The 23,138-nt window shown below is 40.3% G+C and overlaps 1 long non-coding RNA gene across 1 annotated transcript in view; it reads right to left on the bottom strand.

The window, feature by feature from the left end:
* Positions 1-22,925, bottom strand: part of LOC134298307 (uncharacterized) — a 65,342-nt gene extending 42,417 nt beyond the window's left edge. Inside the window, exon 1 of the long non-coding RNA XR_010005320.1 lies at positions 22,717-22,925. This is a non-coding gene — a long non-coding RNA (uncharacterized LOC134298307). The remainder of the gene's footprint in view (positions 1-22,716) is intronic.
* Positions 22,926-23,138: the final 213 nt, after the last annotated feature.

The following is a 23,138-nucleotide window of genomic DNA, read 5'->3' as shown; positions in this document are numbered from 1 at the left end:
ATGGCATATATGTGAATACATCTGCTGATACGCGGTGTTCTAGTAGGGAAGGAAATGTACAATGGCTCACTATATCGACAGATTCTGCCTCCATAGATTCAACCATTCATGGCTTGAAGATTTTCTAAAATAAGTTCCAAAAAGCAGATCTTTATTTTCCCATTTTATATAAGGGCCACCATTTTACTATGCCATTTTATATTATGATCCATGAGCACCCACAGATTGGGCATCCACAGGGGATCCTAGAATCAAAGCCAAGCAATTCCGATTCTGAAATGTACAAAAGTGTACAAAAAGCACAACCTTCTTTACAGTAGTTACACATAAAACTGCAACTTATTTATATATAACACACAAGACACTCTCCTCTCAACCAAAATCAGAGCCTCACCAAACACTTCACTCAACTCCTCTTGCTCACTCCAGCCCCCCAGTCTATATTCAAACTCATTCTGCAAATATACAGAATGGGGGATGCCTGGCTTGATAGTAGTACATGTGAAAAAGATCTTGAAGTCCTCGTGGATAAGTTAAACATGAGCCAACAATTTGATGTAGGGGCAAAAAAGCCAATGGGATTTTGGCCTGCATAGATAGGAGTAGAGTATCTAGATCCAGGGAAGTCACGCTACTCCTCTACTCCGCTCCAGAGGAGGATGACTAAAATGATCAAGGATCTGGAGAACAAGCCCTATGAGGAGTGGCTTAAAGAGCAGGGCATGTTTAACCTGCAAAAGAGAAGGCTGAGAGGAGACATGATAGCCATGTACAAATATGTGAGGTGAAGTCATAGGGAGGAGGGAGCAAACTTGTTTTCTGCTGCCCTGCAGACTAGGACGCGGAACAATGGATTCAACCTGCAGGAAAGAAGATTCCACGTGAACATTAGGAAGAATTTCCTTTCTGTGAGAGCTGTTCAGCAGTGGAACTCTCTGCTCTGAACTATGGTGGAAGCTCCTTCTTTGGAGGCTTTTAAGCAGAGGCTGGATAGCCATCTGTCAGGGGTGCTTTGAATGCGATTTTCCTGCTTCCTGGCAGGGGGTTGGACTGGAAGGCCCGTGAGGTATTTCCCAACTCTATGATTCTATGATTCAAAGTCCTTTCACACATTTTCCCATGCAATCTTATCAAACACTGGACTGAATTGTCTCTCCTCAAACTCAAGTTCCGACTGGCATTCACTAACTGCCCAATGCAAATCGCCGCAAAATTTCCACCAGTGAGAATATGCTTTAACTCTCTATTCTCTTTTCTCCCAACAGCTACCTACCTCATACTCACACAATAAATCAAGCAGCATTTATATATATAAAGGCATGACATCATAGACAGTATACTTGTCTCTGTCGACTGCACCCTGTTAATGTCAGTTCAAAACCTGTCTGAATCTCACAGAAACAAATCTCTGTCTTTTGATACATTATGCATTGATGCATTATGCCTCTATGACCCGTGACTGGCTGGATTCACAAATCTGCCCAGTGCCCTTTCACAGATGGGGATCTAGCAAAATCTCAACTTTCCATATCTATTGAACTGTAAATGCACCTTCTGCCTTCTTCTCTTGTTCCAGAATCTCACTTTGTGGATTTCTTGTGCCTACGCCATACCTCAAACTGATTCCCTTTCCCATTTTCAGTTACAGCTGTGATGGGACTCAGCTTTCTGTGGACAAAACTGACTTTGGCTGAGAGCTGATTAGAGATAGAAGTTTAAAGCACAGTTTGGAAAAATAACTTCTTTGATTAAAACCCTTAGCATTCTCTACCCATTGGCTTTCAAGCTTGTAACTGGTCCTCCTTCTATTGAAAATATCTTAAAACACATGGCACCTTTTCTGGATGACTGCTTTCCTTTACAAAGTGTATATCTGCGAAATCTCTGGGAAAAACGTTTGCTTTGCTTTAGAACAAAAACCAATATGCTTCATTTCATGCATTTAGAGACAAGATCAAGATCACTGTCATGAAACCAAGAAACACCTACATTCTGAAAGGGAAAAAAATCTTCTGTGCTTCAGTAACCTTTCTTTAAATGGTCTCACGATTCTGGCAGAAATCAATACATCATTTAAAGTTACAAGAGTAATGATTAAAACAATGGAAGATGTTAGAAGAATATGGGATGCCCACCCCCACTTCCCATCATACTGAAACAACAAAATGATTAGAAAAATGAAACTACCGTTAAACTCATGGATGCTTGGGCTGAGATTCTAGGTCACACTGATGGAGTACAAGTCACTACCAGTGTAATCCTGAGCGGTGGTGGATCCCAGCACGATCTCCATGGTCACTGATCAATTGCAAGTGTGTTCTCATACTTCTTTGGGCTGTTTTTAAGCACTGAAGGAATACCCTCCTTCCTTAGTGTAAAGCTATTCCTTATTGCCTTAGGCTTGAAAGAAGCCAGAGTATATCCCTACATCTGATCTGTAGTCAGATTGATGGAACAATATTCAGCAGACTTACCTCATTATTATTGCATGGCAGTACAATCTCTGAAAGATAGTAGTGATGCTTTATTCTGAAAAGTCCCAAAATTACATAGTTGTACCTACCTTCATACAACTTCAATACAGAGCATAACTAGGATTGGTGCCACCCAATGCAATATCCCCATGGGCCTGCTCCTACCAGACCAAACCACAATATCATTTAACAAAATCAGTGACTATAAAAATACAGTGAAAATGGCAGTGCATGTTTATAGCTTGTATACATGAAGCCATGTGATTCAAAGTATCACGTCAATTTGGCATTAATGACTACTCTGACTGGAGTGGATGCACATTAAAAGATTCAGAAAGGGCAACAGCATAGAGTTCTAGCCTTGGAGATATGCTGACAAAGTATGTGCAAGCTAGGTTTTATGAAAAATGTTTTATTTGTAATTTTAGAGGAATGTGTTAATTTTAAAAGTAACAATTTAATTTGGCACAAAAACTGCATAGGCCAGTGATTCTCAACCTGTGGGTCCTCACATGTTTTGGTCTTCAACTCCCAGAAATCCTAACAATTGATAAACTGGCTGGGATTTCTGAGAGTTGTAGGCCAAAACACCTGGGACCCACAGGTTGAGAACCAGTAGTATAGGCAGTCATTTTGGTGTCACCCCTTAGTGCAGCCTGAACCCTTCACAACCCATAGGGATGATAATGCTTCAGTAAGATCCTGGCCTTTGGCCACTACCATGACCCCAGATGGCCCATGGCTAACTCCAAGTTTTAACCTTTTTTCTTCTTTGTTGTGAGTTGCTGGACTTATTTATCTTTCCTAAATGTCTTGTACAGAGGTGGGGATTTAAAGTAGCAGCTGCATCAGGTGCTCAGAGAAGTGTAAATGCTATTATTATCCACCACTGCCGGAGCCCACTGTAAGAAAAGTGAGCCCACCAGACAGTGCTTTGCTCGGGTCTATTGAGTATCAAACCTGGACCAGTTGCACTGAAAGACAAGGCAATGATTCATTGTAAAGACAAGCTCAGACTTAAGATTTTTATAAAGCTATGTAAGTGATGGGAGGGGTGGAGAGGTATAAGTCTGGGAATAGATGCTGTGACAAGACAGTTGTATTATGTTTAAAATTATTTGAAATTAAAAATAATGAAAAATAACATATAAAATTATCCATTAGTAGGGCATTTGGTTTTTTATTCCAGGCCCAAACAAATGGGTTGATCAACACTTCAGAAAAATTTGTTGACAGGAATAGCAGAGAGACAACAATTTTGGCCTTTAATACATCCTGAAGTGTGCAATTATTGTACATATGCTATAAATTTTAGATGTGTAACATTTTTGAGGTTTCTTTCCACAAGAAAACCCTGACACATGTCTATAGGTAGGCTATTTTTCTCAGAAATGTGACTTCTTTATGAGGTTTCCTGTTGACTTATGGTGATGCAATGAACTTCATATGATCTTTTTGGACAAGGAATACCCAGAGGTAATTTTGTCTGATCCATCCTCTGAAACATAGCCAAAAGCATCTGGTACTCACTGGTTATCTTACATCAAAGTACAAATTTCCAAGATCAGTTGGGATCTGGTGTGTTTAGTGCAGAACTTTCCAAACTGTGCGTTGTGACACGCTAGTGTGTTGGCTGCAGTGTGTAGGTGTGTCGCACAAACATGAGGAGAAATCTCTGAGTCTGTGAAATAAGCAATAAATCATATATTTGCAAAAATGTAATTGAAAGGTTTTCATGACATATGTTGTGTACCCATACATTTTGTTATTTATGTATGTGTCCATATCTCTTATTAGGGGTTGATTTAACATCTCTTTTGTCAAGGACAGAACGCCACCAGATAAGATTCAACAAAGTTTATTGGAGTTACAGAACCAAAAATGCCCGTAAAAGACAAGGGCTAGGCAAACATTGGCCTTTGAAGTGAAAAGGATACTAAAAATCGTTCAAAAGATAAACCGGATTAAACTGGAGTTTAATCCGGGTTAAACCAAAAATGCTTACTTCAGCCTGGGACTTTAAACAAACAAAAGCTGGTGAACAAAGGTTTAAAGAAACACAAATAACTGGCAGCAGATACTTCTCTGCTACCAAAAGCTGTGATTGAGTAACTAAGAAGTTACTCCTCCACGCAGCAAACAATCTCCGAGTTCAAACACATCAATCAGGGGCAGCAGCGGTCAGCGATGTCCCAATCAGGTCCGAGGGTCGACAGCCAGGTACAGATGTTTGTAGTTCACCAGTTCCAACGATAGCCACAGGAAGGATAGTCCGAGGTCGTAGTCAGTCAGTCAGTCAGTCAGTCAGTCAATCCAGAGTAAACAATTGGCGTCCGTCAAGAAGACGACGGAGGTCCAAACTATTAAGATTAAACACAGGTTGCACAACAAAAGCCCACACAGTTCCTCCCGCCGCCTATGCCCAGTGTCCTTGGTAACTTACGTATTCAGCAAACGAAACACACCCGTCTTCAGGAAATTCCCAGCAAGAGCCCAAGCGTTCGTCCAGATTACCTTGCCCAATGCAATTAGCCCTAGATTCTAAACCCCATTTTATGCCAGTTTACAACTCCTCATCGCTATCAGCTGTTACCCTAATTCCAGGTGCCTCATCCTCATCCTCCTCATCAGAGCTGAAACACCTTTGACTACGCCCAACAGCATCCCCAGCTGTGGATCCCGTTCCATCCCTCCAGCTTGTCCACGGGTCTAATCCTGAAGGTCCCCAATCGCCTTCCATACTGTCATTGCCGGTGGCACCCAAATCCTCCCTCACACGAGTCCATTCCATGTCATCCTCCTCTGAGCTAACCATCTCTTCCTCCATTCTCTCAGTAAAACCCTCAAAGGAGTCCTCGTCAGATGGTTCAGCAAATAAGTCCCGCAGCCGCTTCCTTTCTCGCTCCTCGAGAGTGTCTGACTCCCGAGGAGTCTTACGAGCACGTCTCCCAGAATCAGAGCCATAAGGCTCAACCATAACATCTTTTGCTAGTAAAACTGAATTACTGTGCCACAAATTGATGCATGTCTAAAAAGTGTCGCCGGCATGAAATGTTTGGAAAGCTCTGTTTTAGCGTATGAAGATGTTGTACAATAAAATATAATCACTTTCCTGGATTTTCTGTGAGTTAATTTTTTTAAAAAAATCTTTCCAGAATATCAATGTGATTGCTTCAAAATTAAATGGTAACAACCTGATGTAGATACGATTGTTAAATAGGTCAACAGGGTAGCTTTCTATATACTAGCCTCCATACAGTTAAGAGAGATTTTTCTGACATACAACAGTATTAGCACTGATTAGTATCTTATTTAAAGAAATAGTTTTGAATGTTTAGTAATTTACATATTTTGATTTGTATGCTAATCTTTTATTGTTTCTGTTTTACCTCTGTTGTGTCTTGTGACTTATGTTGTAACAGCCATTACATATAAATAATATAACTTGACTGGAACTAAAAATTGTAATATGAAACAGAAAATTATATTTTTATAATTTTATGGTAGCTGTTTGCATAAACAGAAGAATATAGTCATGAAGATCAGGTAACCATGCAGAACAGCATAGCACAATACTGAAGAAAGTTTGCTGAGAAACTTTCTGTTAAAATGCCATTAAGCCCAGGTTGAGGAAGGCAGATTTTTCAGTGTCCTTTTCTACCACATTCGAATTATTGTAATCTCAAATTCTTTTCATTGAATTTGTAAATAAATGTTTCATGGTGGGGGCGGGGGAAGATTATCAAAAACAAACAGAACAAAACTCACAGACATCGGTGCTGTCCAAACTGGATAGTTACACCTAGTACAGTTCCATTGCACAAAAGGTTTAGCAACCAATGCACCAAGCTGCTGATGACCACCTTTACCTCCAACTTCTCCTCTAAACACCACACAGTAAGTACAGAGTGTGCCTTGTACATGAAATGCGTAGGCTAACCAGGGAAATATGCTGAACCATTTGTGTTGAAAAGTTGATGCCTCTTCTTATCCACAGGAAATACATATCCTGACAATGGAGTCTGTGGATTTTGCACTAATTGAGCTTTCACTTGGTCATTAGAAACAGTCTTGTTCATATAAAGTCCAATGAAACAGATTCTTCTCTTTGCTCCTGTTCCATGGTTTCTTTGCCAGGGCTTGGAGATGAACCAGTCAGTGGCATACACCTCCATTTCCACAGTTTCCACCTGCAATCCAGGTCAAATCCCCCCTCCACTCTGTGCCTCAGGTTTTTCCTGCAGATAGACCAACTTGGTCACTTCCACTCTGCCAGCTGTTGCTGCTATTGCAAAGTAAATTGGTAGAAAGGCAGGCAATGACACAGTATGAGTAATCAAAATTTGTGCTTGCAGTTCTGGAGGGATTCTAATTTTTGCTTCTCATAGACTTGGCATGGGGATCTGGTGAGTAAACCAAGGTTTTTTTTACCTAAACAATGGGAGGGGGTTGAATCCCGAAACCACCCTGTAGACTGTGGCCAACAGTTTAGAAACAAAAATTAGGAAAGTAGGAGGAAGGAGAATCCTTTCGTTTGTAGTTTGAAGAGGCATTTGAACTGTCTGGTTGAGAATTACAAATGTCCTTTTCTAAACTGTTAATTGCAGGATTCCACTGGATGCTGAAATAACAATTTAAGTGTTAATACTATTGTGTAACGGTGCTCCATGCAGTCATGCCAGCCACATGACCTTGGAGGTGTCTACGGACAATGCCAGCTCTTCAGCTTAGAAATGGAGATGAGCACCAACCCCCAGAGTCAGACATGACTGGACTTAACGTCAGGGGAAACATTTACCTTTTTTACTATTGTGGTAAAGCATAAAGGGGACCAGTGGCTCAACATCATTGTAAGAAATAAGCACTCAAGCCTGGATAGATACTCACTTTATCCCACATTTGTTTGTTTATTTTTAATTCAATTCTTTCCAAACTATTAGTTCTTGTTGTTTGGGGAAGTGAACGTCTCTATTAAAGCCAACACAGAAACCAAAATACAAGTCTCAACAATTACCAGTAAGCCTGTATGGCATTAATGTTCTTCCTCTGCAATGCTCCTTGGGCATTTTCTGTTCTGGAATGGATGTTCTTATTCCCACCTTCATCCCCACGCACCTTGCACTCGGCAATCTTTTCCTGTTAGCTGGGGTGAGCATCACCTCCCAAGGTGAAATAGTTTTTCATTTCTGAGGAGAGATTTCCAGTCCTTTGCTCACTGTTACTTTTCATTGGAGGAATATCTGCCAGTGGATATATCGGATCTTGAACCAGGAATCATAAATAGAAAGATCAGCTGGCAGTTGTAACAATATAAAAACTACAATCCTAAATGCATGCATTGGATAGAATTCCTCCTAACTCAAAAAGCTGCACTTGTTGGGATGACTCCAGATTGGCCGGTCCCTACAACAAAGAGCTTATTTCCATTCATAGTAGGGGTTAGGAAGGCAGTTATCAATTAATTCAGTTCTTTGTAGACCAACCCCTCAAGATCATGCAACATTTCACACTTCTTAAATTTCCCTGGATATTACTTTACATTTTTAGGGCAGCTTCTCATAAATCATAGGTGGCTGACACAGGAAACAAGGAGTGTTTCACTAGGATGGTTTTCCATACCCAATTCCTTTAACATGAATTCTACTATCAATACAACCCATTTTAATTATTGAAATCCCAGGAAGTTCTTTAACATGTTTGTATCTCTCTCCAACACATATATCCAGTTTATTTCCCAGGTAGCAAGCCCCATAACAAGTAATGTCTCCTCTCAAAACACATCTATCTTTAAATCACAGATCATTGCCATCAGGAGGGAGTGCCGAATGGCCGACAAACAAGTGCCCAGCATGGGGCACGATCGGCATCATAATGGAGATGCCCCACCAGACATTTGAATGTGCGTCTGGGCTAGCTAATTTTCCTTCTGAGACCGAGTCTCTTGTTGGAAACAGAAATGTGTTATTTTAAGCGATGCTGCTGATGTGGCAAGTCGCAGGATCCGTATTCATGAAGTTGCAGCCAAGGTTTGAAAGGTTTGGCGACCAATCAAAAACCATCTTTCTCTGCAGCCCATTTTGAGATGCTCCTTATACAATGACTGCCAGTTACAATTTCATTAGCACTACATTGTTGCCATGGTGATGTGATACCAATTCAATTGATGGGCTTTTCATCATGGGCTTATTACAGAATTTCTCTTTCCATCAAAGACACATTATAGGAAAGCTGCCAACAGACCCTATAATCTAAACTTTAACAAGGGTTTTCTTCACACTATGAGGTGGAAGTGAAGCAGAATATCTTCTTTGTGCAATCCAAAGCCAGCTCTAGTCACAAAGAGTAAAGAATTGTGATATGACACACATGTCAAGTTGTTACATAGAAACTAGGAGAGTTGTAGGTTTTTTTCCCCCATCCTGGCAAACTACATGCCGTGCTGTCTTATAGGCAAAGAATATGATATTCACTTGTTGTGATGTCACATTTTCTGAGAGACTGCCATCTGAGCCTTTTTCTTAGTATTTCTTACAGTGCATGTTTTGTACATGATAATGTTACTAATTTTTCAGTATTCCCTGCTGTTTTGCCTTAGAAATAAAATTGGCATCCTATTGAGAGTGCTGTTTCAAATCTCCAATGCCACTGGCCATTGAGAGCAAGCAGAACATGCTATCAGTTAACCATGTGAAAAGAAGCCGCGGTGGCACAATGGATTAAACCCTTGTGCCAGCTGAACTGCTAACCTGAAGGTTGGGTTGCTGACATGAAGGTTGCCAGTTCAAATCCCTGAGATGGGGTGAGCTCCCATCTGACAGCTCTAGCTTGCGGGGACATAAGGGAAGCTTCCCAACAACACATCTGGGCATCCCCTGGGCAATGTCTCTGTAGACGGCTAGTGCTCTCACACCAGAAGTGACTTGCAGTATGTTCTCAAGTCACTTCTGACACAATAAAAAAACATATGAAAGGTATAAAATCTTATTAGGAGGAGCACAGTCAATATAATCCTAAGATCCATCCATTTAAAGGTTCTCATGGTGGCAGAGAAGATATGAAGAAATGCAAGTACCATGAATACATTGCACATTTGGGACAGCATAGTGCCTTGTGATCTGGAAAACTATGAAAAATTGACACTGTATTTTTAAGACCAGTCATATTCTCCCTGAATTGATATTCTGACTATGTCTGTATAGATATGCAACCAGAAACTATGTGCATTAAATCCTGGAGAAGTTAGGTATAGGTAAACATTTTCCCCTGACATTAAATCTAGTCATGTCCGACACTGGGGGTTGGTGCTCATTTTCATTTCTAAGCCAAAGAGCTGCCGTTGTCCGTAGACACCTCCTAGGTCATGTGGCTAGCATGACTGCATGGAGTGCCGTTATCTTCTTGCCAGAGCGGTACCTATTGATCTACTCACATTTACATGTTTTCGAACTGCTAGGTTGGCAGAAGCTGGGGCTAACAGCAGGAGCTCACTCCACTCCCGGATTCAAACCCGGTGACCCTTTTGGTCAGCAAGTTCAGCAGCTCAGTGGTTTAACCTGCTGCGCCATTGGGGGCTCTTCCTGAAGATACTTTCTTTTCAGGCACCTTACACACAGCTGTATACAATCCACTTTGAACTGGATTATATGGCAGTGTGGACTCAGACAACCCAGAACAAAGCAGATATTATGGATTAACTGCCTTGATATCCTGGGTTATATGGCTGTGTGGAAGGTCCCTCAGTATCCTACCCATGGCTCTGACAGTGTGCAATATGGTCAGGTCAGCCATGAGATGATTCACTGATATGGTTTCCCAAAACAATCATACTTAACATGAAGAGTTAATACCTTTAAAGGGGTTTGCCATTTTAGCCTCTATCCCCAGCATTTTACACTATATTTGCAACAAAGATATGCAAATGTGAAGAGTATATAAATCGTGACCTCCGTTAACTGGCCATTATCTCAAGCAGAACCAAAGAATGGCTCTTTTTTCAATGGAGTTCTGAACAAGAAATTAAATCACACAATTAGTGTAATAGAAGAGATACTGATACATCCAGTTGTTGTATTTATGTAAAGAGGATGCAAATTATATTCATTATTCTCAAATGAAATATGGGCATAATTTGTTCCCCAAGAGCCCATCTATAGTGAAGAGCTTGTTAAAAAAAGAATGTTGTTTGTCACTTAATGGTTTTGGTTGATCAAACATGCATCTTTAAACCAATTCCTAAAATCTCAGATCAGAGATTAGAAATAACACGTTGCAAGTTACCTGTAGTACATTACTTTTGGGGATAATGAGGGGGAAATGACATACCTTTTGTTGAGTACTGCAATGATTGCTAGTATTATTATTTTTAGTGTAGCAAGTGCCATATGGTTGTTTTTCAAAAACATAGTTTTTAGCAGGTCATTTGGGGCAAGTTTTGGCCAGGTTTATATTTTGAAGTGTATGAAGAGAAGAAGAGGAGGTGGTGAGGAAGAAACTAAAATTACAAGCTTACTTCAGTTAATAAAGACTTTGACAAAGTAGTACTTTTTACAAAGTCTTTTTACACTCCCCAAACTCCCCGTTTTCTCCTCATAATCTGTCTATCGAAAAGTTCATTTGCAGTATTGACAGTGGGGGAAGACCTGAAGGAAACCCAGACTTTTCATATTGGTTTGCAGCAGTATGTCTTCAGTAAGAAAGTAAATAAAGCTTTTTCTGAGAAAGAAAGAGATTCTATTGTAAGCAATCCTACTGTGCTGTATGTGCCTGTTTACAACACGCAAAGTAAATTGTTGCTGTCTCCAGACTTCCTTTTTGAGCATGTGTGAACAGCAAAATAGAGGGAAAGGGGAATTCACCAGCTACCAACAGCATATAAAATGTAGAGCTATAAATCTAATAACCGAAATAATAATAATAATAATAATAATAATAATAATAATAATAATAATAGACTTCCGAATCCAGACTGACAAAGTTCTGGAACACAACACACCAGACATCACAGTTGTGAAAAAGAAAAAGGTTTGGATCATTGATGTTGCCATCCCAGGTGACAGTCGCATTGACAAAAAACAACAGGAAAAACTCAGCCGCTATCAGGACCTCAAGATTGAACTTCAAAGACTCTGGCAGAAACCAGTGCAGATGGTCCCGGTGGTGATCAGCACATTGGGTGCCGTGCCGAAAGATCTCAGCCGGCATTTGGAAACAATAGACATTGACAAAATCAAGATCTGCCAACTGCAAAAGGCCACCCTGCTGGGATCTGCGCGCATCATTCAAAAATACATCACACAGTCCTAGACACTTGGGAAGTGTTCGACTTGTGATTTTGTGATACGAAATCCAGCATATCTATCTTGTTTGCTGTGTCATACAATACAATAATAACAATAATAATAATAGTAATAATCATCATCATCATCATCACTGACAAAATTACGATCTGCCAACTGAAAAAGGCCACCCTACGGGGATCTGCGCGCATCATCCGAAAATACATCACACAGTCCTAGACACTTGGGAAGTGTTTGACTTGTGATTCTGTGATACGAAATCCAGCATATCTATCTTGTTTGCTGTGTCATAATTATCATCATAATAATAATCTATCACTTTATTTATATTCGGTTCTTATTTTCCCAAGGGGATTCAGAGTGGATTACAGAATACTTTTATGGCAAACATGCAGTGCCATCACACATGCCGCCCATTACACAATTAACAACACAAACGATACATGGACAGAGACAAGGCTTCCCGTTTTTTTTTCCCATTTCCGGCATATGGAGGCTGTGCTCGACTCGGCCATGGGGAGGTGCTGTTGTTCAATTTTCCACTTTGAGGAGCCTGATGTCATGGACACCTTCCTGATGGAATTTTGCCTGCATGTTTTCAGGGGTGCCTTTTACCTCCCCGTCAAAGTGGTACCTATTTATCTACTCACATTGCTGTTTCCGAACTGCTAGGTAAACAGAAGCTAGGGTTGATATACCTTGACCCATGGCTATATCTGCTAACCTTCTGTAGCTGGCTGTTTAACCTGCTGTGCTAGTATATGAAAGGTGAAGGATGAAGGAAAGAAATAAAAAACACATTTTGGTGCCTGTTTCAAGATTTCAAGTGGTTTCAAGAAGGTTCAAAATATTTTTTGTTCACATATGCGAGGCTTACTGAACCTCATTATTTAATATTGGAATAAAAAGCTTTTAGAAATATGTTGAACTGGTTTTTAAAATTTTATTTGTGTACATAATCTGTTTTCCATTGGTTTCCCATTCTGGGACTGCAGGTTGAGTATGGCAGGAACTTTAACGAAGTTTTATTTCATGTTGTTGCTGGCTAGTCGTATCCCATCCTCTTTCCATGGGCTAAGTTTTCTGGAGAAGACAAAGGGTGGCAAGGAGGGACAATGGTTGATGTTGGGTGAAGATGGGTCATCTGGATTAAGAGGGGTTGGTCATCTTTAGGTAATGGGATTTTACTTTATTTCTTCAATTGGGACAATGGGGAGTCACCCTGGTTAATGTGATTCCCAATCTCTCTTAATAATGCGGTTATTGTATGCCAAATGCTTAATTGCTGATCAGAAGTTTGTCTTAATTTGAATGTTTGCCTGGTGGCTGGCTTATCTGGACATTCTCGTGTCCCGCATGTGAACCTGTTATTGTTGTGTGGGGAGAGGGATAGGCAGCACTCCAAGCACTTGTGCCCTTATGGTAAATCTAAAAGGTTGTTATATCAATCTAGAGCAGGGCAGAAGGCATGAGGCCTCCAGAGTTTGAGGAACTGGAAATCCCAGCACTTCTCATTATTGACTATGCTAGCTGGTTCATTGAAATTTGTCGTCCAACAACATCCTGAGGTATGGATTATCCCCATCCTGGTTGAGAGTCACGTGACTTCTTTATTGTACATTTATAGATTTAAATATATAGATATATCATGGTCTTTCATTGTTGGGTCAATGATTTTACCTCATTGTATTCTAAGTAAATATTGCATTTTGACGTGTTGGCTTCAATTTTATCTATCATATCAGCACTTCATCACTTTGAGCTCATTTGGGCAGCAAGGTTAGGGTATAATTGTAGCTAAAAGTAACTATTATGGGATCCTTGGCACTCTAACTGTACCTAACTAGCATTTAAAAGTAAAGTAAGACTCCATATCCAAAGGGATACATTGCATGAAATTGCGGATATAACTGAACACCATTAAATTATCTCATTTGAATCCCAACATACCATAGAGTTGCACTTAAGGACCTAGAGATTCCTAGAGAGGTATTCTCTCCTGGAATTTGCTAAGTTCTCTAGCACAACTCTATGGTAACTTCTGGGAGAAGTGCACCATAGAGTTGTCTGTAACACCTCAAAAATTCCTAGGGGGTGCCATTTTTCCTTGGATACAGATATGTGAAACCACAGATATGGGTTCTGTGTTTACAGGAGTCTTATTGTAATTGCCCAGTTGACAGCACGCTTATTAGCAATGCCAAATGTCTGGAGCAAAGGATATAATTTGCTCTGACTGAGTACCTCATCCCACAAGACAGGAAAAGTGAGTGGAATTGTCTTCATGTGATGTTCTGCCTTTAAAGAAGACGGAGAATTTATTCATCCCCTTCCCACAGGATTGCCTCTTTTCTAGCTCAACCATCTGCTTAATTTCCCATCACACGGGCAGGTGTCACAAAACGGAATATAAAAAGACAAATCCACCACTTTCCAACTCAAGGAAAAATAGCTGTTTTTAAGCATTTCTACATGCAGGGAGAGGAATGTAGTCAATTCCTATCTGTCTTTCAAGTCCTCCCATTTCTAAACACTGCGGTGATCCATGGAATGAGTTGTGTGTCATTTGATGGGATCCATGGGATTCCATCTTTGAAGTGTGCAGAATTGGAGTAAAACATATTTCTGTTAAGGTGCTGAGATGCCAAGGGGTCCTTAACAGTATGGAACTATAGCATTATGATTCCACTTCAAGTGATTCCATCCTATGGAGCAACAAAGTTTCAGTTTTTCAGCCTGTATTTCAAATTCTCTTCCAAAGAACTCCTCTATTCCCTCATTAAACTATAAACCCAAGGATATCATAGAATGCAGTAATGGCAATGCAATCATATAGCTCTAATTATGCCACGTGAAAGAATCCCAAGGAGTCAATAGCTCCATAGCACCTTATGGGTGCTTCATGTTATTGGATTTTAGCTCCCGTGATTCCTCATCATTAGGCTATTTTGGCAAAAGCAGACAAGAGTTGCAGTCTGAGAACATCTGGAAGGCCACATATCTGCATGCCTAGCATATACCATACAGAAGTGAAAGGTGTTCTGGGCTGGCTGCCAAACTTTATAAGTTCAAGAGCCCTTTCAGTCCTCTGGTCTGCCCACTTTGATCACCCATGTGCCAAAACGTGTGTATTAACTTCAATAGAAAAATTTTGCCAGCTGCCTGCCTGACCTCCTTTGCACTAAAGGCAAAAGAGAGAAGATATAATGTAGGTTTAGCATGACCTTCTGGCTACCTTTACAAAGCAATTCAGCATTACGGCAGGCAAGGAAACCCTGAGGTTATGCCTCACATTTGAGGGCTCTTGCTATAATTGCATCAGATTATCAGTTTCTCTTTCCTTGAACGTCTATCGTTGCTAGATTAATTTCATTTGGGCAACCAGTTGAGCATCTGCCCTTTAAGGTGGCATAAATAGACTAAACCAGGGAGATTTTTTTAAAAAAAGCTGCAAATATAAATAAAAAAGCTTTCATGGTAAGGAAAAAAATGGTTTGTGCTTGCAGTGCCCTCAGAAATTTGAGGGAGAGGGCATAGCCGCTTTGCTTATTTGTTGTAAGCAACAAATTTTGAAAGGCTACAAACAAAAATAACAGTGTTGCTCTATGACCCAAAGACCCAGGGAACAAGGAAGATGAAACAGGGAAAGTCCAAAGGTACCGACTCTGAATATGGGGAAATGCTATTTACATTGATATGGAGCTTGCCTACAAGAATCAATTAATTTAGATAATCAAGAGATGCAGAGAACTGATATGCAATTAACAAAGGTTACACTGAAGCAGGGAATTATTTACTGTTTCCCGAGTGTTGAATAAATATTCACTTTTCCTGTTGCACTTCCCCCCTCTAGCTTTACACAGCCTTCACAAATAAAAAGCAGGGGGAGGCATACAAGAAATCTCAACAGAGTTGAGCTATCAATTTTTTATTAAGAAACCAGAAGGAAGAGTTTATAATAATCTCAATTTCACTTTTCTATTAAGATTTTATTGATTTTTTTGACTTTATCCATTTAAAATTTTAATAAAAGCAGGAAATAAGCTGTCAATATGGATTTGATTCCATATACATATCTGATAAAGAGTTCTGAGCTCCTGTCATTTAAATGGATCTTCAAAACTGCTCGAATTACAATAAACACTTTTTCCCTACTGCAAAAGCTGTGCAAGGAGGGCGTGGGAGTTAAAAACATCCCCGAAACTAAGGTGGCATTGTAATTTTAAAAACTTAGAAATATAATTCTTTATTCCTCTGTCAAATTTGCAATCCACCCTTTCCTCCAAGAAGCCTGAGAGAATCTTTTTTGGAATATGCATAATAGCCTTGAATAGATTAAATGATACTGACATTTTGCTGGATGAAAAAAAGGACAAGATAGCATTCTTTTCCAACATTCCCCATAAAGAAGTTGACCAGAGTCCCAACTCAACATGATATTGATACTAGTTGTAAAATAGAATATTGTCCACTACAAATGAAGACAGTTGACTTACATAAGCAATCCAGAAAAATGTTTCATAAAGTTTTGTCCTTTAACCAAATAAAGAGCTAGGATACTCTTCCAGCTGCCTTCTAGAGTGCAATTACTCTGGAGAACTAATGTAGTTTGATTCCACTTCAACTACCATGGCTCAATGCTGTGGAATACTGGGAGTTTTATAAGGTCTATAACCTTCTCTGCTTCTGGTGCATCACTAAATGACAAATATCAGGATTCTATAGCATTGAGCCATGGCAGGGTTTTTTTTGTCAGGAGCGACTTGAGAAACTGCAAGTGAGAGGATTGGCTGTCTGCAAAGATGCTGCCCAGGGAATGCCTGTATGTTTGATGTTTTACCATCCTATGAGAGGATGTCCCCACATGGGAAGCTGGAGCTGACAGATGGAAGCTTACCCCGCTCACCGAATTCAAACTGCTGACCTTTTGGTCAGCAGTCCTGCCAGCACAAGGATTTAACCCATTGTGTCTCTGGGGGCTCCGCCATGGCAGTTAAAGTGCATTCATTCTATAGTGTGGATGCACTCCTAGTTTTTAGGAGGGCCAGGGCCAGCCTTGGGCTGAAAGATCCCACCTTGTCAAAGGCATACAATCACTTGAGGTTCATTATTAAACTGGGAATTTAGATGAATATCTCCTCAGTCTAAGCCCAACATCCTATCTTTTATAGTAAATACAACAGGATACATTGGGGAAAGGACCATAACTCTGTGGTAGACAACATACTTTGCATGTATGAGATTACCAATTTAGTCCTCACATCTGAAGTGATAAAGATCAGATAAGAGGACTGAAAAGTCAAAAACTGAGATTTCAACTCTTATGTCACCGACTTGTGCCTTAGATACAACTCCTATGAGTCATCTAGAACCCTAATATCGTCAGGAGAGGCCCTGTTCTCGGTCTTGCAATCGCGGCTGGTGGGAACGAGGGACAAGGCCTTCTCGGTGGTGGCTCCTCAGCTGTGGAACACCCTCCCCAGTAACATTTGACAGGCCCCAACTCTTCTGGGCTTTAGGAAAACCTTAAAGACATGGTTATGCGCACAAGCATTTAATGAATAAGTAAAATGATTGACATGGTCTGGATTACGATTTATGCATGAGGATCTCGGATGAATGGACTCAAACCTACACATGTTTTTAAACTGTGTATTATATGTTTTTATTCTGTATTGTTATTTTGATTTGTATAAGCTGTTGTTTTAGTGCACTGTTTTTAGGCATTGAATTTTGCCAATTTATGTAAGCCGCCTTGAGTCCCCTTGGGTGAGAGAGACGGGGTAAAAATGCTGTAAATAAATAAATAATAAACTCATTTACTACATTCCAAATTCTAACCTTTGAATTAAGCCTCCTATCCCTCCCACCCCAACACTTTAAAGTGGCAGAATCCAGTTCTATTGCAAATTCTATAACCTATTGCATAAGCTATTGGAAAATAACTGCACCCAGTCCACATATCCTTTTGGCAAATGTGAATTTCCATGAATATGTGGAGACCGCCTTTTAAAAACCACTAGTCAAGAAAAGCATGACCTTGTTAGAAGTCAACTCTTTGAACAAGTGATATTCATAAGCATTCGTGTAATGGCAACACAGCTTTATCATGTCTTTAAATTGCCAAGGATAAAGACATGCCACTACAAAAATATATATAGATTGCAGAGGATGGTTGTTTCTTTGCAAGTGAAGTTGCCCAAAAGACATACACTCCCTTGAAACCTCTTAGTTTAAAATATGCACTCAGAGATTAAAAAATATCCCAAAGTCTTCTTAGAAAAATATCATCTTGTTTACTCATGCAGTCATGCCGGCCACATGACCTTGGAGGTGTCTACGGACAACGCCGGCTCTTCGGCTTAGAAATTGAGATGAGCACCAACCCCCAGAGTCGGTCACAACTGGACTTAATGTCAGGGGAAAACCTTTACCTTTACCTTACTCATAAACATCTTGTATTAATTCACTATACAGGCACATTTCTTACTGAAGTTCAGTTATAGATAGGATATAGCTTCTTCTCTTGTTGAGTACACAGGGCATCATTGTTAATCAATAGTCAATAGTCTTTGAGTATTGTTGTATGCATTGAAGTCCATAAGCATCCATACATCCATTAAAGTCCAAACAGCAACCTGTTTTCATTGAAGTCCAAACAGCAATCTTCTCTATTGAAATCCGAACACACACCGAACACAAAATGGAGACTTGAGTCTGAACATGCTCAGTACAGTCACATGTCTATAACTCCTCCCACACCAAAGAGGTAAATCAACATACACATAGAATACAGGTTAGCCAATATATACATTAACGGACAAATAGTGAAAGACTTGGGAGGTTGCTATTTCCAACAAGTTCTGATAGCACTGTAAGGAACACCGAGATAAAATGGTAGGAGTCATACTATAGCAGCAAATGTCCCTTCTCAGCTGGTATCTGCACCCATCTGACAATACCACTCTATTGACCTTACATTTCTTTCCATGAGGTCTGATGCCACTACCTTCTTTCTACTATTAATAAATAAAAACACTCCTCCTTTTACAAAAGAAAGAAAGGAAAGCAAAAGAATGTTAAAAGCAGCCAATGTATAACGTGTGATTAGGAATCTAAATAGAATTTCTGATTAGCAGGACTTGACTATCTCTAACATTATTCTGATAGCACTTTTCTAACTAATTATAATCATTATTACCACTCTGGTTTGTGGTCACCTTCTGCAGTACAAAAATTACTAACCGTTCAAAGCAAGCAAAAAGAACCTACTTACATAGAAAACAGACTTGTATGTGAAGAAAGTTTGGTCTTTTTCCTTCTAAAATGAATGGAAAATAATCAGTGTGATTTTTAAACTATTTATTTTATTTTCCTTTCCTCACAATAATCCAGGATGGTTACATCATCCATAAACCACAATACAAACCATGAATTTGAAATCAAAAATTCATACTAAAATAAACTAATACCATCACACAATGAAGTAAAAAAAATGCCAAATTGAATTATACTTTGGTTATATCCCAAAATCTTCTAAAGGTTCTTAACTTGTGCCTACATAAGATCAAAATGCTGGAGAAGTGACTCTCTACTGGAAAATAAAGCAGCCCCATGAACTGTATTTTTCAAGGCACTACATGAAAAACCAAAAACCAGTGTGTTGTACTTGTTTGGGTGTTAAACTAGGATTCTGGGGACCAGGGATGAAATCCCTAATTTTCCATGGAAATTCAGTTGGTGACCTTGGGTAAGTCATACACTCTCAGCCTGAGAGAAGGGCAATGCAAACCTCTCTGAAAAAATCTAGCCAAGAAAACCCTGTGATATATTTGGCATAAATAAGAAATGACTAGGAGGCACACAACAACAACAACAACAACAACAACATGCAAATCCTCCCTAACCAATTTTATTTCTGATTGGTTTGTATATTTAGTTTGTATTGTATCTGTCTTATGATCATATCAATGCCATTGTGCAGCGTTTTATGTATTGAACTCCAACAGAATTCCTGCTCAACCATGAAAGTCTACTCTGTGTATCTCTGGGCAAATTACATTCCGCCTTGGTTAAAGGCAATGGCAAACCCCTTCTGAATAAACCTTATCAAGAAAACCTTAGGGCAGGATCAGAATAAATCGGAGTCAGCTTGAAGACACATCACCACCACCACAACATACCACTGTATATTTTAATAAGGGCATTCCTGATTGAATGTAACTTTTTATTTCCATTTATGTTCCACCTTTCCTCTAATGAATTTAAAGGTGGATACATGATTCATTCTCACAATAACCCTGTGAGGCAGGCCAGGATGAACCAGAGGATAACTGATTTAGAGGCATCCATTGAGGTTTATGGCTCAGTGAGAACTAGAACCTACATCCCCCAAATTCTCAGAGAAGCATGAATCACATCACATAAGTTTGACAGAACATCTAAAATTGCATTTTACTTCATTTGAAGACAAATACATATGCTCTCAGCTTTAGTTGTAGATTTTGATAGCTCATCCACCCATTGGTATCCTGGCATGTTCCTTATGTTCCAAAGTTGAAGCTTCTTTTTTCTTTCTTTCCCCCTTTATTCTGACTTGCAGTGGACTGCAGCTGTCCCAGAGTAGCTGCTGAATAGAAACATTCAAGTAATAACTGTCAGTTATTGACGTCTGACATGTTTCTGAACTACTCCGCAGCAGATGACCTGGGCAACTTGCTATTAGCTTTGTACTTAATAACCCTCCAAGATGATAGAAAGCCGCACACTGCGAATGAATCAGAATTAGCATATAAATGATTGCATATGAGCTAAGCAAAGCACAGGCTCCCAGAGTATAAACTTCTCTCTCATCATTTTTTTTTGTTGACACATGGATTCAGCAAGTGTTTCCAAACTCCACACAGTAATATTCTATGAAGTTGCTGTATTCTCATTCCTCCTTCTTTGAAGCATTGCTTTGTTTTGAAATTAGAGCAGTTTTGCTTCATCATGATCGCTCACACACACATTTTGGTGCACCAAGACTATTGTGTTTTCATAAATCACAAGACATTCTGATGGCACCCACTTTGATGCTTTTTGGCCATTTGCTGATGTCATCCTCTCACTTCTGTCACTCTTATTTATCTAGGTTATGATATTGTCTGGCTCCGTCTATTTCAAGTCTGCCTCCAGACTCAGCTACGTATTTCCAATTATTCTAATCCATTACAGAGATGTAGCAGTAAATAACTTGCATACATTTTATGTGGCAAATATGACAGAAGCTCTCTTGCTCAAAAGATGGACCCCAGGTTCAAACGTAAAACTTGCTAAAGTTGGTGCTATGTGTGTGTGGCTATGTTAGGAAGCAGGGGCGGTTCAACCATTAGGTGAAGTAAGTGGTTGCTGAAGGCACCATCCTCTAGGGGGCGCCTAGGAGGCACCGTTGAGGCACCTCCGCCCAGGTGTGCCTTCCTGCCTCCGCAGCCTGGCCTTTGCCCTCGAGGCCAGGTCTCCAGGCTGCCTGGCCATGTTCCAGAAGCTTTCTCTCCTGACGGTAAACCCACAGGCATCCTCAGAGGTTGTGAGGTCTGTTGGAAGCTAGGTAAGTGGAGTTTATATATCTGAGGAAAGTCCAGGGTGGGAGAAAGAGCTCTTGTCTATTTGAGGCTAGTGTGAATGTTGCAATTGGCCAGCTTGATTAGCATTTAATGGCCTTGCAGCTTCAAAGCCTGGCTGCTTCCTCCCTGGGGGCATCCTTGGTTGGGAGGTGTTAGCTGGCCCTGGTTCTTTCCTGTCTGGATTTCCCCTGTTTTCAGAGTGTTGTCCTTTATTTACTGTCCTGATTTTAGAATTTTTTTTAATACCGGGGGCCAGATTCCCTTTTGGTGGCCTTTTAATTCCTATGGATTCCTAAGGACCCTCAGGACTCTTCCACACAGCAATATAACCCAGAATATCAAGGCAGAATAACCCACAATATCTGCTTTGACCTGGGTTATCTGAGTCCACACTGCCATATAATCAGGTTCAAAGCAGATAATGTGGATTATCTGCCTTGATATTCTGGGTGATATGGCTGTGTGGAAGGAACTTCTGGGCTCTTCCACACAGCCATATCACCCGGAATATCAAAGCCGAATAACCCACAATATCTGCTTTAACTGGGTTATCTGAGTCCATACTGCCCTATATCCCAGTTCAATGTTTGGTGCTAAATTCGCAAATATAGAAATTCCTATATAACATTACCATGTATTGAACTGCATTTTCTGTTGATTTATTGTAAAACATAATATTTGGGTGCTTAATTTGTAAAATCATAATGTAATTTGCTGTTTAATAGGCTTCTCTTTAATCCCTCCTTATTATCTGACATTTCCGCTATAGTTACACTCCTGTCTCTGTTGGCACACATCTATCTGGGAATGAAAGCTACATATTCTTTAGTAGCCATGCACATGTGTCAGGGTCTCCCCGCTGGCTAGGTTCCCCAAACAAAGTTCCCTTTTTTTTAGGAATTACTTCCAAATACCCTACAAGCACCTTAGGCAGGGTCAGCTCTCGTTAGTACTTGGATGGCAGACTACCCCAATTTATCTGCCATGCTTCAATCCTATGGAATCATGGCAACTGCAGTTCGATGCTGCACCAGCACCTTTTTTGGCCAGAGAAGGCTACAGACCTTGCAAGACTGCAATTCCCATGAATCCATACCAGTTACAAGTGGGGCCAAACTGTATTACTTCTACAGTGTAGCTGCAGCCTTTTTCACACAATGAACCCTCCAGCTAGCCATGCAACTTGCTGCAGTTTGCCAGTACACTGAATTAAATTAAGAGTTCCACTTTGCCAAAACCACTTCCTTTCCAACCAGGATAATAGGTTCTCTCTTTGCTGGTATGTTTCCATAACTACTTCCCAAAAGTTATGACTCTGCATTTCAAGTGCCTACTACTGACCTTCAGCTTCTCATGCATTCGATACTCCGCTGCCGACAATGCAGAGCCTGCCTCCCCCGAAGGAGCAGAAGACTTGCCCAGAGCCCTTCTCTGGCCCTTTGCCAGGAGACACAGCTGAATCCCCCTCCATTTCAGCCAGACTCCAGAGAACACACCCTCAGACACAATCACAGGAGACCTACCCACACCTGTGAGATGTGCTACTCAAACACTGTTGCATCCGCCACTGTGGGAACACTGTGGTTCAAAGCAGGCAGCCCTAGCCTTGCAGAGCAACTAGAAGCAAACATCCAAGCCACCTTTAGGACAACCTGACTCTGGGTTAGATTCTTACTGACTCTTCTCTGATTGAGGGTTGCTGTGTGTTTCCCAGCCTGCAGGACCAGAATCCAGAAGTATTCTCTCCTGACGTTTCACCCACA

This window comes from Anolis carolinensis, chromosome 4, assembly GCF_035594765.1.
Source record: "Anolis carolinensis isolate JA03-04 chromosome 4, rAnoCar3.1.pri, whole genome shotgun sequence".
Taxonomy (NCBI): Eukaryota; Metazoa; Chordata; class Lepidosauria; order Squamata; family Dactyloidae; genus Anolis; species Anolis carolinensis.
The sequence above is the reverse complement of the archived record's forward strand: the minus strand, read 5'-3'. Positions and strand labels throughout refer to the sequence as shown.